This window comes from Cervus canadensis, chromosome 11 (genome assembly GCF_019320065.1).
Source record: "Cervus canadensis isolate Bull #8, Minnesota chromosome 11, ASM1932006v1, whole genome shotgun sequence".
Taxonomy (NCBI): domain Eukaryota; kingdom Metazoa; phylum Chordata; class Mammalia; order Artiodactyla; family Cervidae; genus Cervus; species Cervus canadensis.
In genome coordinates, this window is record NC_057396.1 from 68,874,054 (window position 1) to 68,897,043 (window position 22,990).

The window sequence follows — 22,990 nt, forward strand, 5'->3', positions numbered from 1 at the left end:
CAGCCAGAATGTTCAGTGACAGGATGACCCTCTTTCTGACCTCTTCCCTGCCCACCACTCTCTCCCTTTCTCCTGAGTATTTGCCCCCAAAGGTGGTGAAAAGAGAAAGGTTTGAATTCTTGTGCATTTTTTTGCTGGGAAAATTATGGGACGTCTTTGAGCTTTTCTCTCCAGCCGTCCCCATCTAATGGAATTGTTTGGAGGCTTCAGCGAGCTGGTGCTTTAAAAAACAGCCTTATCACAGTGCCTGGCATACAGTGTACTTTCCTCCTGTTAAAGATCAGGAGTCTAAAGCAGTTTTCCCATCTCTCTTTAGTCTGCTCTAAAGAGAGGGAAAGTAACTTGCCCAAAACCACACAGCTGGGACACAAAAGAGCCGGACTTCGAACCTGGGTTTATCCAACCTTAAAACCCAAGCCTCTACCCAAGTAAGCACTCATGAATGGCAGCTGCTATTGGGCTGGCCAAAAAGTTATTTCAGGTTTTTTTCCCTAAGATCTTCTGGGAAAACCTGAGCCAACTTTTAGGCCGACCCAATAGTATTGTATTACTTACTATCAGTTAATAAGGTAACGATGAAGGTTCAGAAGTATCCTTATCTGGCAGGATCTAGTCGAGGAGCTGCTTTCTGGAAAACTGGGCTACAAAACACCCAAAGGAAGCTCAACCCTGGGCCCTTCCCAGCGCACCTATCCAGTGTTAATGCTAGTCTCTAAGTTGTATCTAAACTCTTTGCGACTCCACGGACTGTAACCCATCAGCCTCCTCCGTCCTTGAAACCGTCCAGGCAAGAATGCTGGCGTGGGTAGCCGTTCCCATCTCCAGGGGATCCTCCCAACCCAGGGATTGAACCCCGGTCTCCTGCATTGCAGGCAGATTCTTTACCAACTGAGCCCCCAGGGAAGCCCAACTACTAAGAATCCACCTCTTTTCCTGAAGAGGGTGGGGGAGGGGGCACAAGCCATCCCTTTCTCCCAGCTCCCAGCCAGCAGCATTCCTGGGGGTGGAGGAAGACCTTGGCAGGCAGGCCCTTGGGCCTGGTGCTGAAAACTCTCAGTAAGACTGGCCAGTGTCGGTGGGTGAGCTAGTTGGAGGCAGAAAAAGAGAGAACGGGCGGGGGTGGGGAGGATCCTATAACTGGTCCAGGCTCTGGAGGGTCAAAATCATATTCATCAAAGCTCCAAAGAGTGTTCCAAGGATTTGCAGATTTATTTCTATGAAGATCATTGCAAAGATAAACAAATTCAATCACACTCAGTTGTACATTTAATGAACTGTCATTTTGGGGGAAATGATTGCAAATTACATATAAAAAGAGACAATTAAAGAAAAAAAAAATCAGGGAGGCAATGATTAAATATTTATAATGCAGACTGCCTTGGAAAGGCTGGGTTGGAAGGTCAAGATGTCTTCTGGGAAAAGGATCTAGCCCGACTAGCATTGGTTCAGCCAGCCATCCACACATGAGGCGCACCTTGACTGAGCATTCATGATATGCCAGGGGTTTTCCAGGAGACTCCCACAACCACCCCAACCTACAATTGTAAATTGTATTTAGAATTCCCATCTAGAAATACATCAGTGCACTGAGGCTCAGAGAGTTCTGGAGTGGCCAGTTTACAGCGGCACAGGTAGGAAGTCGCACCCACGTCCCCTGAGCTCTGATCTTGCCAGGTACCGAAGGCCCGCAGATGAACAAGGCAGGGCCCCAGGACTTGAGAGGCTCACAGTCTAATCGGCCATAAATTTATAAGTGTCAGGAGCAAAAGGTCATCTCTTCTAGTGATTTTGAATTCTTTTCAAGTGAAGGACACTTTCTCCTTGAAATCTTAATGTGAGACACCAGCGTGCAAAACAGAGGAAAAGGGACCTTGCTTCTGGCTAACGCATGGAAGGAGATGTCCTTCCCTCTTCCATGGTCTTTAGGAGCAGGAACTGCCAGCCTGAACTGAGACCCACTGAGTCCCCCTAAACAGCTCACTTTACAGATGGGAACACTGAGGCCTAGAGAGGGAAGGGGACTGTCAAGATGGGCAGGACTGGGACTCGGCTCCACGGACTCGTGTTTTGGGGCTCCTGGCTCGGCCTGAGTGCCCCCAGGATGCCAAAGTGTGGCTGCCCACTCCAGGTGTCCTGCACCCAGAGGCTGCAGCACAGTTCCTGGGTTGCCCAACCGGCCGCGCTCAGTGAGTTTGGGGCTTTCATGCCAATGCAACATTGTTTACAGTGACAGAGAAAAATAACATCTAAGAACCCTTTGGAGGAGAGGTGAGTATTTTCAGAAGAACCATTTGTGCTAGACCCTCAAACACCAGGCGAGTAGAAAGAGCCCTGACCTCGAAGTCAGGAGGCTTCGTTCAATGCCCAGTTCTCTGACCACCAGTGGCAGCTGGTCTATGGTTCCCCCTCACTTTTCCCATCTATAAAATGAGTGGTTGGAGTACAGGGAATTCTCCACAAGATTGTTGCCAGGGTGGACAAACGAGGAATCTAGAACCTTTGGGGCCAGGCCACTTTTGGGTTTATGACAAGCACAGATATGAGAATGGACCATAAAGAAGGCTGAGAGCCGAAGAATTTATGCTTTTGAATTGTGGTGCTGGAGAAGACTCTTGAGAGTCCCTTGGAAAGCAAGGAGATCAAACCAGTCCATCCTAAAGGAAATCAACCCTGAATATTCTTTGGAAGGACTGATGCTGAAGCTGAAACTCCTACACTTTGGCCACCTGATGCGAAGAGCTGACCCATTAGAAAAGACCCTGATGCTGGGAAAGATTGAGGGCAGGAGGAGAAGGGGACGACAGAGGATGAGGTGGTTGGATGGCATCACCGACTCAGCGGACGTGAATTTGAGGGAACTCTGGGAGACGGTGAAGGACACGGAAGCCTGGTATGCTGCAATCCATGGGGTGACCAAGAGTCAGACAAGACTTAGTAACGGAACAACAACAGACTCCAGTTGGTCTGCAGTGGCCTTAACACCACCTTCACTCCTTCCTGGGGACTGCTCACCCTTCTTCACAGCCCCCACCCCACACACAACATTTCCTCCCTTACTGGTCTCACCCCAACCCACCCCCTCTCCTCGGTAAAGCCATCTCCCTCTCTGTCTTCCAACAAGCCACAATCTCAGCTCCTTCCTTGCTTTCATCAAAGGATGAAATCTCAGGAGGGATCCCAGAAGCCATCTGCCCTGGCCCCTAGTGGTGCAGGCGGCGACACTGATGTCAGACGAGGCAGGGCTTCCCCAAGGCCATCCAGTGAGAAGGAGCGAGTCCGGCTCTCTGGAACCCAGATCACTTTGTCTAGTCCAGGACTAAACTCTCGTGGTTCCTGACTTTTGCCAAAAAGTACTTTTTGCCTAATACATTTAGAATTGGGTTTCCCGATTATGGGGCATGAGAGATTCTCAAGGAAACTTTATGGGGGCCTTTAATACCCCCAATGGACCTCCCGGGGAGGAGGGGTGAACGTCCCTTTCCAACTCTCAGTCCTTTTGATCTGGAGTCTTGGTTTATTGCTGCTGTGTCCTTAACACTTTTTTTTTCCTTGTTAAGCTTTCTTTTTCAGAGACAGAGGGCCTCTGGCTCCACACCTTCCCTAGGCATCAGTATCTTGTTGGAATTTTTTTTTTTTTACTGTGGTTAAATATACATTGCTAGAATTTAATAACACTATTTTATTTTCACTGTCTTCATTTTTATGGTTACCTCCTATTTATAGTAGCGTGATGCCCGTTTTCCATTTATGGTAATGATATAACATTTCTTTGTAAAAACAAGCACATTTAAGTTTTTAAAAAAAAAGGGAGAGAGCGATAAAACAAACAAACAAAAAGCCCAAGAGCTGATTTAAAGAAAGCTATTAAGCAAATGGTTCTGTCTGGTGTGAAGATATGGCCAGATTATCCACGGAGGCAGGAGAAGGGCTGAGGTCTGGGAAACTCTGACTTGGAACCAGAGCTCTCCTTCCAGCTGGGTGTCCGAATGTCCAAATGGCCTGCTCCGTCCTCCTCTCACTGCTCCCTTCTCCTGCTTCGCCCTGCCTGCTTCTGCCAATCCCCGGGACCCTCAGAAATTCCATCCCTCCCTCCTGGTGCCTCTGGCCCCCACCTCCCAGGCCCCCAGCACCCTCATGGTAGGTTCACGCTTTCTTCCTCTTTAAATTTATGTGGCGCCTCGCATCCAAGGAGGCCCACACAGCCGGCCTCTTCCAAGAGCATTCCAGAAACAGAGAGCCTATGGGGTTTCTCAGTGCAAAGGGTCAGCCTCTCCCCCAACCCTGTTTTGGCAGCTGAAGGGGTGAATGTGGAGCCTGAAGCCCTTTCAAGTGTTCTTTGTCCTCGTTTTACAGACACTGCACTAGTAAAGATTTTTCTTCCCTTGGGTTAGGCATTGCTCACTCTGGGTCCATTTAAAAACTGTGGATCCAGGTTTTTTTTTTCCTCCCAGTCACTCCCCTAAGGTATTATCCTCACCACGATTTACTCAGTGAAATAGTTGAAAGGACCAGACATCTTCGAAGTCCTTAGAAGGATGTATCCTTTTCCTGGAATGTGGGCAAGGAAAGGCAGCGACTTCCTGCCCCTTGCAAACACTGCCCGATGGCCTGACATCACCAACATTCCTATCCAAGACTGGAGTAGGTTCAACTTCTATCAGTCACTCACCCCTGAGTGCAAATCAGTTGACCAAGGGGCCTCCCGCAGAGCTTGAGCCTGTTTGAATGTCCAGGCAGCCAGGCACGGGGTATGGATGCTTCAGAACTGCGACTCCAAAAGTTGTTGCCCAGGGAAAAAGAGTTGGGCAACCCAGGCCCCCTCTCCTCTGGGGGGTTAGGGGGCATTTTCACTTGGGCTGTCTGCTTTGGTCGGCTTCCTTGCCCTTTTGTCCGGGACAGGCAGGGGTGTGGGGGGGGGGGGCGGTTAGCTACTTCACAGCAAAGGTTCAGAGGTTAAATGTCTCGGTGAAGTCATGTGTCAGTGGCCGGAGCGGGGGGATGTGGCTGAGGCAGTGGTACAAAGATGAACAGATAAGCCCTGAGATGGAGACACAGGTCTGGCCTTTCGAAATCAAGTCATTTGCTTCTGGTCTGGGGTCCGCACCCCCCAGCCCCCTGGACCACCGCCCCCCCCCCCCAACTTCCTGCAGCAGCCCCTCCAGGTGTCTCTGTTGTTTTTTTTTTTTTTTTTTCAGGTGTCTCTGTTAAGGACAGAGTTCAAAGCAGCCCAGGGAGAGCGAATCCCTCCTGGCTTTCAACAGGTCCTTCCAGGGCAGCGGGAAGCCGAGGAGCGAGGTCCCCACGGAGGATCGTCCCACCCCCAGCCCTGAGGTCCGGTCAGGGACGTGGAGGGGGCAGCGTGGAAGTTTCCCTGGAACACATCCCCTGTCTAGGGTACCCCTCTCCCTACACCCCCAGCGGATCTCCTGAATTCAGACGAACCAAGGGCGGGGAGGCGGGCAAGAGGGAAGGAAGGGGAGAAGAGCAGAGGGAGGCCCCAGGGGCCCCCGGGGCGAGGCCGGGATGCCGTCCAGAAGGCAGGGACCGAGGCCGGGAGGGAACGAGGGGGGCCGGCCCGCCGGAGGAGACGTGCCTTCACGGCAGCGGCGGCGGCGGCGGCGGCTGGAGACTGAAGGGGAGGAGGTTCGGGGAGGGGAGGGCGCGCGGGCGAGAGCGAGGGAGGGACGGAGCGGCGGCGGGGAGGTGGGGCCGGCGGGCGGGCCGGCGGGCGGGCGGCTACAGCAGCCGCCGGCGACTCCGGGGCTCCAGGCTGCGGGGCGGACGCAGCGCCGAGCGATCCATCGCGGAGCCGCGCGAGGCCGCCCGAGCCCCGAGCCCCGAGCCAGCGCCGCGGCCGCAGCCGCCGCCTCGCGCCGGTCGGTCCCCGGACGCGCCGGCGCCGCCGCCGCCACCGCCGGGAAGGCAGCGGGCGCCGAGCAAGTTGCGAGCGCGCCTCTCCGCCTGGGGGAAAGTTTACCCCGCGGCCGCCGACGCGAGTTGGCGCGGGGTCCGGCCGCTGCGGCTGGAAGGTAGGGCACCGCACCTCCGCGCCCTCCGCGCGCTCCGCCGCCGCGCCCCCCGGGGGACTTGGGGACCCAAGCGCGCCCTCCCCGGCGTGGTAGGGGTTGGGGTGGAATGGGCGGAGCTCCTAGGATGGTTCTGGGGAAGCCCGGGAACCGAGTTCTACTTCGGCTAGAGGCTGGGGAAGGGGCGGGGAAGACGTGCTCGCCCGCATCCGCGCTCCGAACCCGCCGAGGGCCGGCGGCGTCCCCCGGGGACAGGTGCAGCGCGGCCCGACGCTCCGGGCCGGGTGAGTGGGGGACGCCTGCAGAACGGCGCCGGGTGGGGGGCAGGTATGGGTACGAGGTCGGGGGGCTAGGCGAGGGCTGAGTCCGGAGGGGAGGGGGTGCGCGCCACGCCGCTCTGTAAGGGGATGGGGCGGGGGGGCGCAGGTAGGGGCTAGGGATTAGGAGCGAGGATCAGGGCTGTGGGGATTGCCCGCCCCAGCGGGGCCACTGAGGGCCGGCAGTCTTCGGGGTCCCTGGAAGCGGGGCGGGGGCGCCACGCTTTTCTTCGGGGGGTCCCCCTTTACTCCGAACGCGGTGTGTGCGGTTTGGGGAAGCCGAGACTCCGGTAGGTGCTCGGTGAATCCGAAACTCAAGCACATCCAGATTTAGGGTCGCAGCGAGAGAACGCTTGGAGGGTTGGCGGGCACGGGTGGGTTCGCGCCGGCTTGGCGTCCGGGCCGGATTGAGGGGAGTTGGCTCCCGCCAGGGGGCGCCCTTCTCTGGCCCTTTCACCCCTAGAAAGGCGAGTCCTGGTTCCAGAGAGACAAACGCACAGAAATGCAGGACCTACAGACCGCAACCACAGACCAGCCCCCAACGCCCGGGGGACCCCCCCTGAGGAGCACCGCACCCCAGGCGAGATGGGGGAGAGGGTTGGAGTGTGAAGCTAGGGTGCCCCCAGTTATAACTGCATTGGAAAGCTTGGCTTTCAGAAGCTGGTTTTTCTTGGGCGACCTGGCAGGATGTCTGGGTGAATAAAAAAAATTCACCCTCAGAAAAACAAAAAGGAGGGGAACTTTACATTAACAGCAAATCGGTGTGAAATGATTGGATGGGAGAATTAACTTTCTGAGGTTTCTATGGAGCCTGAAACCTAAACGGCTGAATGCACCCTTTTTGTGAAAGTTGTACCTTTGTTCCAGGGATCTGGTCAGATCCCTTTCTGGTGTGTGTGGTGTTGAGGGTCTTGGGGTGTATCCTTTCTCTGGGCACAGGGTGGGGTTGATGGGGGCGCCTTAAAGACTTTAGCAGTCCAGTGGTAAATTTCTCAGTCAACAAGAGCCCCTCCTCTTGGGGTCTGGAGTCCACAGGCCGCATTCATCCGATCATTTTACAATTATTGGTGGAAATCTGCTGTGTGTCCCACTGTGGGACCTCAGGGCCCCTGTGTGTTGAATCTGTGAGTCTGTGCTAAGGCCTTGGAAAGCGGAAAACTGCTGGCTTCTGTGAAGAGCATCGTCTTTGCCATGTGTGGGACTGTTCAAAATTGAAGGGACACTATAGGGACTGTGGTCTCATCTTTCTCTAATTCTCTCCCTCCTCCCAGCACCCTGAGTGAGTACAACTGAGCAAATCTAAGAATGTTCAGTGGCCTCGTAGCAGCCGGTGGAAATTTTCATCTTTCTCTTGGCTCCAAACAGTGGCTCATTGGGCAGCACCCCCACCCCCGCCTCCTTCCTCTCGTGTCCCCAGAGTCCCCTGCAAAGGTGATAGAGACGGGGTGGTCCTTGAAAGAGAGCTGAGGTTCTTGCTTTCGGTATAGCAAATGTTTTTTATTGGATGCTCCAAATTGCTGTAGGACAAAGTTGCCATGAAGAAAGAGCAGCATGGTTTTTATTTTGCATAGAGGAGGACATGGAGGGAGGAGACAGAGGAAAGGGTGGAGAGGCCTGCTGTCTCTGGGTTTGTCTTCAAGACATTCCATGGGGCCAGAAAACAAAAGGAGTTGTTTTGTTTGTGTTCAGTTTTGTTTTTTATGACTCGTTTTTCTGCCGAGGGAAGCCTGCCCCGAATAGCCCTGCCCTTGGAACCTGGGAGTGAGCAAGGGGCCCCCAGAAGGCTGGCAGGTCTGCTTTCTACCCATCCTCCCTGCCCACCCCCTTCACAGCCAACCTGCCCCGAAAAGAGGAGGGGATTGAGACTCCGAGGGCATCTGACGTCCATGTTTGAGTACCATGTGTGGGCTTAGTCTGCTCCCTGGGAAACTCTAAGATCTCTGATCCAGTAGAATTTCAGGTCTCCTGGTCCAACAGTCCCCAGACACATTCAAATGGCAGACCTGTGGGGTATCTTTACCCAGCCCGAGGCTGAAATGGCAGTATATGGATGAAAGTTCCAGGCCACTTTTTAGAGGCATCGGTTCATCTGGAGTAGTAGTTAGGACACCTTGGGTTGATCCAGCAAAAACTGGCCCCCTGCTTCCTTTCAGAACTGCCTCGTCAGCCGGGAAACAGCTACCTGAATTACTGAATGAGTTTTTAATGGTCTGGGGCCAGGGTGGGGTTGGGGGAGACAGAATGGGGATGGAGAACAGGATAAACCTGTAAGATGAGAGTGTCGGCCCAGGAGATTCTGAGGAGGCCTTGCAACTTCAAGTCAGGAGAGTCTGACATTTCAGGGCGCTAGGCAGCCCTGTCTTCCGTCCAGCCGGGGGCACCTCTCCTGGCCATGTCTTGCTCCGCTCTGCCCCGCACAGCAACGTGAACCAGGAGCCTGTCAGCCATCAGACTGTGACTTGGGGACAGAGAGGGTGATGTTGTGACCAGTTCCTGCTGGGCTCCTCATTTCTGCCTGCAGGCTTGTCCGCTACCTTTCTCTGGATGTCTGTCCAGCTTTCACTGTCTGCTCTTTCCTGGGAAGAGCAAATGGTGGCCCCTCTTAGGGACCCCCTCTTTCCAGAGGGCTGCTTTTCCGGTCTATTTCATCAGCCATTGAGAGGAAAAACCAGGAACATTTGTTCATGCTCAGCTGGGACACAGCAAAGGGAGGGGGCCCTTTGGAAGCCAGCACTTTGGTCCCCCAGAGCAGATGATGGGTTGATGGGTATTTTCGCAATCTGATGCTGTGAAGTAACCCGCCAGCCTGGGCTCCTCCTGCTGCACGGGCTGCCACCTTGGACCCGCATCAGCGCTCTGCCCTGGGTGGTTGGGGGATAGAGTGTGCAGATAATGAAACGCTGATTAAGAAGAGAGGGAGAGAGAGAGATGAGCCCCAGTGTTTGCAGCGGGCAAAGCAGATCTTTCATCTCGGCACTTGTTATCTTCAGGTCCAGCCCTTGCCCCTTGTTGGTACGCAAGACTACTGGTTTAATTAGTAATTAAACCACTTGGAGATGAGCAAAACCATGTGCGCTAGTCATATGCGTGTGTGTACTTACTGACTGGCAACAGGATGCAGTGGAAAGGTCACTGGACCAGCTGGATCAGGAGTAAGGAGACCTGTGTTCTAGCCCCAATTCTATTACAGCTGGAGCTGTGGGGCCTCGAGTGAGTCACCACCCCTCTCTGAGCCTCAGTTTCCCCATCTCTCTAGACACAACATGGTGAGGCAGTTAGGCTGCCTGGGTTTGAATGTCAGCTTTCTTCTACTTATTAGCCATGTGACCTTAGGCCATGCAACCTCTGGTGCCTCAGTTTCCTGATCTGTAAAATGGGACTGATAACACTCCCTCAGATTGTTGCGAAACATCAACAAGATAAAACATGTGAAACACTTAGCACTGTGCCAGGCAGGTAGTAAATGCTCAGCAGACATTCAGTATCATCACTGTCATTATTATTACTTCTACAGTTGCTGTTACTGTGAAATGGGGGGGGATCAATGTTGACCCTTTCCAGCTCTGATATTTTGGGGCATGGTATATGTGTGTGTGTGTGTCTGCTTTAGAGATGGAAGACTAGGGTGAATATTTTTGTTGCTTGTTTTCTTTTTTCTTCCTTTCCCTGCCTCACTGGAGGGACTCCTGAGTTAAAACCTTGTGCGTGTTCTCATGATAGCCCCATCCTTGTGGCAGGAAGCCCAATGTGACGTCACTGAAAATATCCTGCTTTCTGGCACTTGAGGGATGATATTTCATCAGCTAGTAGATGCCCATCCTTTGTCTCCCACCCTTAACCATAGTACGAAGACCATATGTGCAGATAATGAGTTTAAGCTGATAAACAACTCCCAGATTCACCCAAATAAAAGGCCATCCTCCTAGAAGACACTTTCGACTTTAAAATAAATAATCTGGCTCCTCGGCTGCATTGCACTATGTCTGGCTGGCCCTGCTTCCCTCTCAGTGTTCTGCCCCTCAGTCTGTTGCAGGGACGTGGGCTGGGCCAGACCCGTGGTCTGGGCTATGTCAGCCATCCTGGCGGGGCAGCCTCTAGCGGCACCGTGGCCTCATCTCTCTCCAGCAGAGGCTGTTCTCTGAGCCATTCCAGCAATGATCTTCACGATGGCAGATGTTTGGGGAGTGCTTACCGTCAGCCAGGACCTAGACAATGCTTCATCTCACCTCCAACCCTGAAAGCTGGTTCAGATATCGCCCCTGTTTCACAGATTAGAATGTAGGGCTCAGAAAAAGCAAGCCAGTAAGTTGGGGGGGACTGGAACTAGATCCTAGGTCGATCTGTTTTACCCTTTTGTGCTTGAAACCATTCTGTGATGTTTCTCTCCCACCAAAACCGCCTGTGGAGCCCCAAAGCCCAGGAAAGATTTCCCTGAGATATGATCAGGCCTCCTCCTCCCTGCTTTTGCTCATCTTCCAGGCTCAGAGTGCTTTATGGGATGCTCTTTTTTCATCCTGTGTTGATTACTCAGCCGTCCTGGGGATGCTGAGAGGTAGGAGATTTTGGGGACAAGATTGCTTATAGGAAGGGGATGATCTCATTCAGCCACAGAAAGTTGTAGTTGACAGAGGATGCATGTTGGAGTCACAGATGTGAACTTGCTTCTTGTGCCTGCCGTTTATTGACTCTGTGGCCTTGGTTTCCAGTGTCAAGCGAAGTAACACCAGCAACCACAGCAGGTGACCCCAGACTCTCAGTGGCTTAACCGTGTGGGTTCAGTTCTCACTCACGCTACTCGTCTAGCGTGGATCTCTGCTCCACACGGTCACTTAGGGACCCCGGCGGATGGTGGCTCCACCGTCGTTATAGCTGCACATCCTGGGTGATGTGGCATCCATGGTTACTGCAGAAGGAGAGGAGAGCGATGGAGAAGGAAAAGGCCCGGGAAGACTCCACTGCCTCAGCGGGAGGTGACACACGTCACTTCAGCTCTGGTGCATCGGTCAGAACTGTCACCTGGCCCCAAACCAGCTGCAAGGGAGGCTGCTATTTACCGGGTACTAACTCCTTGCATTTCTATTTCCTGGATAGAGTGCTTTGAGGATTCACTGAGATGATGCATTTGAAGCTTCTAGCGTAGACCTGGCACGTAGTTAGTCCTTAAACTACACAGATATTTCCTTTCCTTAATGATCCTTGATGTGCATTGCTCTTAGGAGATTACAGACCGTATACCTGGAAACGACCTCTGGGCAGATGATGTAGTGCCCGTAATACACAGGAAAGAGGCAGGGCTCAGAGAGGCCAAGGGACTGGCCTGTGAACACACAGCAAGGGTGCAGAGCCAGGCCCTTGACCTCCGCCCCAGAGCTCCCATGGCCTCCTTTGCCCTACTGAAATTTGCTGCTCTGAGGACTTCTTCCAAGACCCTCCAGAGCCTACTTCTTCTGTCTCCTCTTCCCGTGCCCTAATGGGGAAGAGCTCTGTGTTCATCTTCTGTGTGTGCAAGAGGCAGGGGGAGAGGAGGCTGGAGGAGGCTGCAGGAACTATCCGGAAGCTGAGGCAGCAACCCTAGGGCATGAGAAGGCTTGGCTGTAAATACTCGGAGTGAAAGCCATAGGCATTTGGGCCCTACATACACTGCTTTGGGAACTGCTGTGCATTCAAGCTTTGGGGTACCCCCCAAATGACACAGAAAGTTACCTGGGTTTCCTGTCCCATCTCTGCAGCCTCCTACTTCCCCTTTCACTCCTTGTGGGACTGAGCAAGTAAAGACAGGGAGTCTAATGAGGCTTCCCAGCCCTGTTTTTCTGAGAACAGTAAGATGGTCAAACTTCGATTGGAATCCTGACTCGTCTGCTTAGCATGAGTGCATCTTTCTGCGCCTCAGTTTTCTCCTCTGTAAAATGGAAAGGATGTAGAAAGCTATAGAGCTAACTAAGCGCCTGGCACTTAGTAGGTGTCAGGATGTTTGCGCATTCCTCCTCGCCCACTTGAGTTAGAAGGGAGTGATGCCTCTGGCCAGTGGCCAGCATCTGAGGCGAGGCTCCAAGTGCTCCCCGCCTCCCCAGCGTCCTCCCCTCCGCCCCCCAACACACCCATCCTTCACTCCCGTCTCTTGGATGGAGAGGGTCTGGGCTCCCATCCTGGGTGGCCTCGGGCTGGGCTCTCTTGTTGAACTAATGCGGCTTCCATGTGAAATGGGAGAAGAATTTGGAGCCCCGGCCCTTGGATTTAGGCCCGTCTTTTCATGTCTAATTACCACTGTGGGCCCGGGGCCTGGGGGTGCCGCTGAGAGAGGCCGCCTCTCTGGCTGGGACAGATTGCCGCGTTCTCGCTGGCCAAGAGCGCCTCAGCCTCCTGGGGGCGCGGCAGCCCGCCACCACCTGGTGCCTGACATACAGGGCTCCCTCCCCAGGGCGAGCCCAGGGTACTCATTTTGTCTGCATTTTTAGCCCCCGGGGAATGAGGGGCTCCTCCAGCCAAAATATAAACACCCCTAGGATAATGGGGATTTACTGTCCCCTCCCTTGCAGAAGACCTCCCAGGAGTAGCTGATGGACTGGACACTGGGGTGGAAGGGTCTTTGGGAAGGTTTGGCTCCTCAAGACAGGATTCAGAGGTGGCCTGTGTCCCCCTGAGTAGAGGGGACGATTGTTCCTGGGGGCACAGAAAGATTGGCCTCCCACTGCGGCTGCCACCAAGATGCCCACGGCTTCTCTGCGAAGCAGGGGTGGGGGGGCAAGCCAGTTAGGCTATGAGTCAGGCACCGTGAGGTCCCTAAAACACACCTCATTCACTCCTGCCCCCAGACGTCAGCTGCTGCAGCCCCTCCCCACTAAACACTGCGGCAGAGCTTAGGACCAGCTCAAGAGCCCGATGAGGCTGAATTGGTTTCCTGGGGCTGCAGTGATAAATACCCTGAACTGGGAGCTTCCAACCACAGACATTCATCCTCTCACAGTTCTGGGGGCTGAAAGTCCAACATCAAGGTGTCAGCAGGGCTCTGGGGTGGGGGGGTCCTTCCTTGCTCCTGGTGGCTGTTGGCAGTTCTTGGTGTTCCTTGGCTTGTAGACACATCACTCCAGTCTCCTCTTCTGTCATCACAAGCTGTTCTCCCTGTGTCTGTCCTTCCTCTTCTTATGAGGACTCCAGTCACATTGGATTAGAGCCTAGTGACCTCATCTGAACTTGATGACATTGGCAAGGACCCTGTTTTCAAATAAGGTCATGGACCAGCGGTAAGGATGTCAACACAGCTTTGGGGGGCACACAATTCAATCCATAACAGGTGGGTATGTTATCACTCAAGGTCACTCAACTATACAATTAGTAATGGGGGTTGGGGGCAGGAGGAGAAGGGGACGACAGAGGATGACATGGTTGGATGGCATCACCAACTCGATGGACATGAGTTTGAGTAAACTCTGGGAGTTGGTGATGGACAAGGAGGCCTGGTGTGCTGTGATTCATGGGGTTGCAAAGAGTCGGACACGACTGAGCGACTGAACTGAACTGAACTGAATCTCTGTACATTTCAGTCTTCTCATCAATAAAGTGAGGATTCACACCCACTAGTGGCCTAGTTATAAGCATCAGAAGAGGTAGCATCTGCATCAGACATGCTCTGTCCACCACTGACATTTGTCAGATGCTGTTTTCCATGTTTGTTCCCTCCCAACAGTCTTGGAGAGGCTTCCCACGTGGCACTAGTGGTAAAGACCCCGCCTGCCAATACAGGAGATGTAAGAGACGTGGTTTCAATCCTTTGGGTCAGCAAGATCCCCTCGAGGAGGAAATGGCAACCCATTCCAGTATTCTTGCTTGGAGAATCCCGTGGACAGAGGAGCCAGGTGGGCTACAGACCATGGGGTCGCAAAGAGTTTGACACAACTGAAGTGACTTAGCACACAGCATACAACAGGTTTGGAAGGGTGTCGGGTGTTCAATATGGGCTTAAGAAACATCAATGCATGTGAATCGTGACTAATTGCAGATAGGATGTTTTCTAGAAAGAATGATTTGAAAGGACTGCAGGAAAGGCACCATTTACTTTTTTTTTTTAACCTTGTCTTTGTTGGGGGGTACCTGTTGTGTCCATCTCCTCTCAGGTTGAGAATGTCTGGTCCTGATGAATTATCCTTGCTGTTTATCCTAGATTCACCTTCAGCACCAGAGATCACAATGATGTTGGCAAGTTGGGGATACCCCGGGGGCGGTATCCCGACTTCTCTGCACAAGAAAGGGGTCTAGGACGGACTAGCTGAGGCTTAAGGCTTCCAGCCCCCGAGCCCATCCCACAGGGACCCTGGAGGGTTTGGAGGCTCAGCTGTGGAGGTTCAGATACACAGCTGCATCCCGTGCATTGAAAGCAGAAGAGGCAACATGCCATGCAGGGTTAGGCGTTCTGAGCATAAGGGCCCTGGTTCAAGTCCCAGTTCAGCCACAGTTCATGACTTTCAGTGGCCTTTAACCAAATACTTAAGTTCTCTGTACCACCATAAGGTTATTTTTTTAAATTGAGGTCTAATTGACATGAAACATTATATTAGTTTCAGATGTATAACATGATTACCCAATTTTTATATGTTTTGTGAAATGATCACCATCATAAGGCTTTATAAAGATAAAGTGCATAAATGTATCTTTTAGAATATAACATGGCACCTCAAAAGTGTTCAATGAATGTTGGAATTGTTCTAATTATTTTATTTATGATGTGTTTTCCTCAGTGGGATGAGGGCGGAGACTTGCCTGTCTCATTCTCCATGAAGCCCACAGCATGTGTAACTCAGTGCCCAGGACAAAATAGATGGATGCTCATAGGTGTTCATAAATGCTGAATGAATGAATGAATGAATGAATTCTTAGAGCTTTTTGGGATCTCATCCTCCTTTGCTGTGCACCAAGGCCTCTACCGGTAACCCCCTTAAGTGGGGGCACTGGGGATATATGGGGACAAACCCGCGGGGAGCCAGGGGTGGCGGGACAAACTCATGAAAGGCAGTTACATCTGGAGGCTGGGGCAGCAAAGGTCTCCACATGGAAGTAAGTACAAGTTAAAGCTTGGGGGATGAGGAGGAGCTGGGGAAGAGGAGCCTGGAAGGTTGTGGGTACCAGGAAACAGGCTGTGTGGTGGCCTGCTGGGGAGAGCCGTGTTCAGAAGCTTCCGGTGCCCCGAGACTCGTAAGGGGAACAGACGGCCACGACCAGCAGAGACACTCACCCGCCTGCTGCCACAAGGAAGGCCAGTCCTCCTCCGGTATTATTACCTAGCGGGTGTACCTCACTCGAGGTGGCGGGATCTGTGAAATGCCAGCTGGATCAGAAGCTCCTCATCCCATTTACAGACAGTTAACTCTCAGATTCCCGTTCCTCCCTACCGCCTTAAAAATAAAATTCAATTTACTGACGTTCAACCTGCATGCTTTGTTAGAGGAAGCATCTGTTGTGTAATGTGATCATGCTAGCCATGTTGCGCTCTTTTGGAAACACTTCCACGTTCTCACTTGCGTTTATTTTAGTGTATGTGCTGCCGAAGCGAGCACCTCACTTGCGTTTCTAAGACTTTCCGGCAACCTCTGACCACTCTGCCACCCAAGCCTACCGCCACCTGGCTTCCTTCTCTTGCCCTTGCCTGCACAGGGCCACTCTGAATGTTCTTCCCCAGTCACTACAATCCTTCGCTCCTTTTTTAGCTACCTGTCTTCCCTTTATCCTTTGGATCCTATCACTTCCTCCAAGAAGCCCTCCTTGACTTCCAAGTGGGCCAAATTTCTCACCCATTGGCTCTGATGGCTCCACTGCGCTGTGTGCTTAGGCTCTAGTCATGTCCAACTCTTTACAACCCCATGAACCACAGCCCAGCAGGCTCCTCTGTCCCTGGGCATTCTCCAGGCAAGTGTACTGCAGTGGGTTGCCATGCTTCCTCCAGGGAATCTTCCCAACCCAGGGATAGAGCCCAGGTCTCCCGTATTGCAGGCTAATTCTTTACCGTCTGAGCCACCAAGGGAAGCCCATGAATACCGGAGTGGGTAGCCTATCCCTTCTCCAGGGGATATTCCTGACCCAGGGATCGAACCAGGGCCTCCTGCATTGCAGGTGGATTCTTTACCAGCTGAGCTACCAGGGAAGCCCCGCTGGCTCCACTATCCTCTTCTTAACAGGAGTTTGTTAAAATTGGGTGATTGTTGACTTGTCTGTGTGATTATTTAACTTCCACCTCCCCATTCTAGTGGAACCCCTGTCAGCCTTGGCTCATCCCTGGGTCCCAGGCACCTGGCAGGTGCTCACAAAATGCCTTCCTCCATTTTTATCCTTTGCAGACCAGTCTTTTTCAGGTTGTTTTGGGTGAAGAGTGCCGCTACCACATATTGATCACTTTCAGGGTGCCAGGCACTTACAAGCCCTATCTCATCCAAAGGGATGGTTTACATTCCCAACTCTATCACTCACCAGCTCTGCAGCGATGGGCAAGTTACTCAGCCTCTTTGTTCATCACTTTCTTGTCCATAAAATGGTGCTAAAAATAATACCTGATTTATTGGGTTGTTGCGAGCACTAACTAAGTTAATTCTTATCAGATTTATTTTTCACAGTTTTGGGTAGAAGGGTAGAAGTTCATGATCAAGGTGTTGGCAGATTCAGTTTCTTCTGAGGGCTGTCTCCTAGGCTTGCAGCAGGCTGTCTGCTCACTGGGTCCTCTGTGCACGTGTACCTCTGGTGTCCCCTGGGGGTCCAATCTGGTGTCCTCTAGGGGTTCAATCTGGTGTCCCCCGAGGGTCCAAATCTCTTTTTATAAGGGCATTAGTCAGGTTGGACAATGACCCACCCTAAAAGCCTCTTTTAATTTGATCATCTCTTTAGAGACCCAGCATTACACGGTCTGTTCCCTGGCTCTGCTCCTCTGTGGGACACCAAGGTCTTCTCTGTTGGAGCCAGTTCATGTCTTATCAGCCAGAGTGGGAGGAAATCAGGATCCAGGGGTCTTAGAGGTCTGTCACCTGGTCTTGAGCTCACCTCCAGCCCTTAATTCCTTTGTTTGACAGCAGCTGCCAAACCTCTAAGGGAACTGGGACCCGTGGTGCTGCAGGTGGACTAGAGGGAGGCCACGGGCCGGGGAGGTGAGGAGGAAGTGGGAGTGTCCTAGGAAGTCGGGGGGGGTCGCTTATTCTGGGTTTTCTCCCTCTCTATAGTTCTTTTTCTTTTCTTTTCTTTACTTTCCAGAAACTCTTTGAAATGAATCACTTTTTATTGATAAAAGACCAAAGAAAAAAATAATCAGAATAAACATAGTAAGAGAGTATAGAAATAGAACAAAAGCAGATTCAATGGAAACTGAGTCTTAAGCCCATCTCCTTACCCAGACCCATTGTGAGCAACCCCCAACCCTGCTGAATTGTTTGCCCAGTCAATAAGCACAGCTGTGTATATAGCGCCTGTTATTCTTATATACAGTAGGTCCCTCGCGTATGAAGGAGTTCCAAGAACACGTTCGTTAAGTCCAGTTTGTAAGTCTAACAGCCTGGGTACCCAACTATATGTATATATGTCTTATATACAGTATAGTGAAATGAAGTCATTCAGTCATGGCCAACTCTGTGGCCCCATGGACTATAGCCCATCAGGCTCCTCCACGCATGGCATTTTCCAGGCAAGAGTACTGGAGTGGGTTGTCATTTCCTTCTCCAGGGGATCTTCCCAACCCAGGGATCGAACCTGGGTCTCCAGCATTGCAGGCAGACACTTTTACCGTCTGAGCCACCAAGTCTGCCAGTATACATGTATATATATGTATATTTGTCCTATATACAGTAGGTCCATCACGTATGAAGTTCCATTCCAAGAACACAGTTGTAAGTCCAGTGTGTAAGTCCAACAACGTTAGCCTAGGTACCCAACTAACACGATCTGCTATATAGTACTGTACTGTAACAGGTTTGTAATACTTTTCACACAAACGATACAAAAATAAATAAAACATTTTTAACCTCTCAGTACAGTGCCTTGAAGAGCAGAGTAGTACCAGTGTAACAGTTGGCACCCAGGGGCATGTTTGCATCGTTGAACATTTGCAACTTGAAGGGAGGGGGCTTGTGCCCCTGGAGGCATTTCGCCCTTTCTACTTTGCATGGTGCATTTTTTCATTTGTCCTGTCTTAGCATGTACACTTCTGCCTTGGTCTAGATGGGGTCTCCGAAAACCTACCCTGAGCAAGGATTTGGGTACAAAGAGTGTATGTGTGGTGAGGTTGTCTCAGACAGGCGAGTGGGCAGGGAGGGGAGGAGAGCCAAAGATGTGCTAACAGGCCGCCTCCTGCTGTGGGCAACCGGGGCCCCGTGCCGCTGGGGACCCTCCCAGAGACTGTGTGAAGCACCCCTCAGACTTGGTCCAGCAGGTGGTCACCAACTTCCATCTCTCACTGGTTGAGGGTGGCTCCTGGGGGCATCAGCTTCTGGAAGCTTCCAGCCTGCCTTCAAGCCAAGAGACCGAATGGGGGTGCCTGAGTAGGGGCTCCCGGAGCCAGCAGAACTGTCCCCAAAGACGTAGGGAGGCTCCAGAGTGGCCCGCGGGGCAGGGGAGAGGCACGGCCCCGTGTCAGTTACTAGCCGCGCCGTCTCGGGGTGGGTGCCTGGCGTACCCCTGTGTGGACAGTGTGATGCCTTTGCTGGATTCCCCACTGCTGAGCTGAATTGCTTTTCTGGGACACACCTCTTTCTCGCTGCTCCTCCAAGCAGACAATCTGTGGTGACCACCTCCTGTGGAGTGGCCAGCCTGGGTCCATGGCCATCTTCTCTTTCCGTGGTTTCCGGGTCCTCTCTGGCCTCTTCCTGGCCCCTGCCCATCGCCGCTGAGTCCCTACAGATGTCATTTTGACCCTTTCATCTCATGGGGCCAGGAGTCTGGCCTAGTGGGGTCTTTGAAAGACCCTGGGGCCCTTTGGAGAGCATTTGTGAAAGAGGGGTTAGTAGGTCACTCCAGAGAGTGGTTTCCACCTTCCCCCAGGGTTGGACGAGGACGTCCACTGGCAGATCAAAAGGCTTTTTGTTGTTGTTTTATTTTCCTTTCCAGCGGCTTCTTGCTGGGGAAGCAGGCTTGCACAGCCAAGGCAAACAGAGAGACCTCTGAGGCCGCTGCTGCTGGTTCTGTGAGGCTGAGGAGATAGAGGTCAGGTTGCAGGGGCTGCGGACGGGCTGGAGCGGGGGCCACGGGTGGTGGCTTTCCCCGAGGTGGGGCCCTTCTCTCCTCTGAGCCTAGAGACCAAACGGGGACTACGGGGGCCAAGCTCAGAGCCTGGGATGGGCTCACGGAGGCCTGGGAATTGGGTGGGGACACCAAGAGGACTGAGGAGGGCATGGCAACCCACTCCAGTATTCTTGCCTGGAGAATGGCCGTGGACAGAGGAGTCTGGTGGGCTACGGGTCCATGGGGTCACAGAGCTAGACACGCCTGAAGCGACTTAGCATGCATGCACCAAGAGGGCAGGACTAGACCCCAATCCCTGAATTGCCACCCTTACCATTGTTCCCCAACTGAGGAGGTGGGGCGAGCCCTGGATGGGGAGTCCAGACAGTCAGAACCTAGACCTAACCCTGTTTGGGCTGCAACCAGCGCTGCGGACCTCTGACATCACGCCCACACCCTGGGGAGCAGGACTGCTCCTCCTCCACGTCTGCTCTGGCTCCAGAACCTCCCCTCTATGTCTCCAACAGGGACTATAACCGAATGGCCTCGAATAGCCTGGAGAAAAGCGATCAGGAAGCCAAGGCGTGGTTGTTGATGGAAGCGGGGGTGTTGTTTAAATAAATTAAAAGTGCAAGAGGAAAATCCATCAGCATTATTCTCAATAGCCGGGATGATATGCCTAACATTTCCTCCCTTTCATTTGATCATTTTCTCTTCTCAAAATAGTTTGGAGAAAGAAAATATCTGATGATTTGCTGCACAATAAGCTCACATAAATATACTCTTTAAAAAAAAAAAGTGGTTGCTATGTAATTGAATTGAAATAATAGGCAATTTTTGTTTCTAAGTAGCCCTACCACTCACAAAGCTCTATTCAAACCTGTTGGAGAGGTGCATGTGTGTGTGTTTGTGGGCAAAGAAAAAAAAAAAGATCTCTGTTAAGGAATCTTTAGGCAAAGCAATAATAATGATAACAATATATTTAAATAAAGTTCTGTGCATGTCTGCTGGGGAGAAATGTACGGGATTAAAATTAAATGCTTTTCTAGAAGGAAGAGTTCCGAAGGCAGTTGTAGAGCCCAGGTGGTATTTGAGTGGGGATATAAATAAGTAAGGGGGAATTCCGGCTTCTGAATTCCACACTTCAAATCCACACTGTTCAAGTCCTCACCAGCTATATGGCCTTGGCAAGTTTTTTATCCTAACTGAACCTCAGTTTCCTCATCTGGAAAGAAGGGGACAATACAAGCTGGATCCACCTGGTGTTGCGTGCGGCATGACCTTCTATATTGGTTCTCTTTCCTCCCCTTTCCATCCCAGAAGCACAGCAGAATTTTTCCATGTGTCCAGCAGACAGCCATGTATATGATGTCATTTGATGCCCAACAGTCTGATTGGGGTGAGATTTTTAATCCTTGTTTTATGGAAGGGAAACTTGAGGTGCTAAGATATTGGAATTCCATAGATCACCCAGTTGTTTGCAGCGGTATGAGAAACTGGATGGGTTTCTCTGAACCATTGTAAGGCCCAGCCTTTTCCATTGCAAGAGGATCCTTGCCTGGGAGGTCTGTTGAATGCAGAAAAGGGTTCCTGGTGTTGCTTGGTGTAGACATTCATTCATTCTTTCTTTCTTCCTTTGTGTGTCCAGTCAGCTCTCTGCATCCACAGATTTTGCATCAGTGGATTCAACCAACTGGGGATTGAAAATACTCAAAAATAAAAATTTCAGAAAGTTCCAAAACAAGCAAAACTTGAATTTGCCACACTCCAGCAACTATTTGGGCTGCCCTGGTGGCTCAGTGGTAAAGAATCCGCCTGCCAGTGCAGAAGATGCAACAGATGTGGTTTCAGTCCCTGGGTTGGGCAGATCCCCTGGAGTAGGAGGTGGTAACCCACTCCACTATTCTTGCTTGGAAAATTCCATGGACCATGGAGCCTGGTGGACTACTCCACGGGGTCGCAAGGAGTCGGACAGGACTGAGCAAATGAGAGAGAGAGAGCAACTATTTACATAGCATTTACATTTGGTGGTTCAGATGGTAAAGAATCTGCCCATAGTGCAGGAGACTGAGATTCCATCCCTGGGTCGGGAAGATTCCCTGGCAACCCACTCCAGTATTCTTGCCTGAAGAATTCCATGGACAGAGGAGCCTGCGGGCTACAGTCTATGGAGTCGCAAGAAGTCGAACATGACTGAGCAACTAATATTTTCACTTTTCCCTTCGGGTATTATAAGCAATAAGATGATGTCAAGGATACAGAAGGATGGGTGTAGGTTATATGTAAATACAACACCATTTTATATGCGGGATCAGTGGATTTTGCTATCCATGGAGGTCCTGTAACCAATCTCGAGGGATGACTGTGCTAGACTTTTACTGAAGATTTGAGGTGGAGGGTGCTACATCCAGAAGGTGTATAACCATCCAGTTCAACACTGGTCTTGAAGCCCCTGAACCATACCCACCATGAGGAGTCTCTCCTGGATCCCTGACTCAGGCTGCGCCCTCTTGCCCACCCCTCTCATGTCCCAACCTTCGCCCCTGTCTCAGGCCCCCTCTGTCCCTGCCTCTGAGGACATGGAGTTTCTGGTCTCCTGGAAGATCCTCTGTGCCTTATGTGGCTGCCTCAGCCTTGGCACTGCTCTCACTTGGAGAATGATGGGAACCCACCTCACCTTCCTTTCCTCCCATACAAAGTCACCCTTTGTCAGAGATTTTTTACCAGTCCTGGCTGGGCTCCTGATGCTGCTTGATTTTCTGAGACTATCTGTGCCTTGGTACCTAAAAGTTCTTGAGAGAATAGTTTTCTTAAGGGTCCTCCCATGGGGAGCGGCAGGTCATCCCTAGTTCACATCTGTAGTCTTGTCTCACAGGATGCTGTGATCAGAGGTAGTATTTATTCCCCCAAAAGAGAATTAAGGAGCTGATGTCACACCGATGCGTACACATGAGTGCAATTGGATGGGTTTTGCAGGGCCCTGAACCTGGGCCTTGGGCCTCCCAAGTGGTGCTAGTGGTAAAGAACCTGTCTGCCAATGCAGGAGACATAAGACATGCAGGGTCAATCCCTGGATCAGGGAGATCCCCTGGAGGAGGGCATGGTAACCCACTCCAGTATTCTTGTCTGGAGAATTGCATGGATAGAGGAGCCTGGAGGGCTATGATCCACGGGGTCACAAGGAGTTGGACACGACTGAAGGGACTTAGCACACACACAGGAACCTGGGCCTTAAGGCGTCACCGAGGGCCACGTTGGAAATGAGTGCCATGCTGAAGGCAGCAGATGACTGTCTCTTTGGGATGGGGACAGGATAGGGCAAGGTCCATCCCAGCCAGTTTAGTAATAATGGGACAAGAACCTTGTGGGGCAGCCTTCAGGGCCTGGGCCTGGGGTCAGGCCCTCATGGGTAGATTCTGACCCTGCCACTTTCTGCTCTGTGTGTGTGTGTGTGTGTGTGTG

At 52.0% G+C, this 22,990-nt stretch overlaps 1 protein-coding gene across 1 annotated transcript in view; it reads left to right on the forward strand.

The window, feature by feature from the left end:
- The first annotated feature begins 5,717 nt into the window (after positions 1 to 5,717).
- Positions 5,718 to 22,990, forward strand: part of TSPAN18 (tetraspanin 18) — a 199,406-nt gene continuing 182,133 nt past the window's right edge. The window contains exon 1 of the mRNA XM_043482776.1: positions 5,718 to 6,029. The gene's annotated coding sequence lies outside the window, so the exon portion shown is untranslated. The remainder of the gene's footprint in view (positions 6,030 to 22,990) is intronic.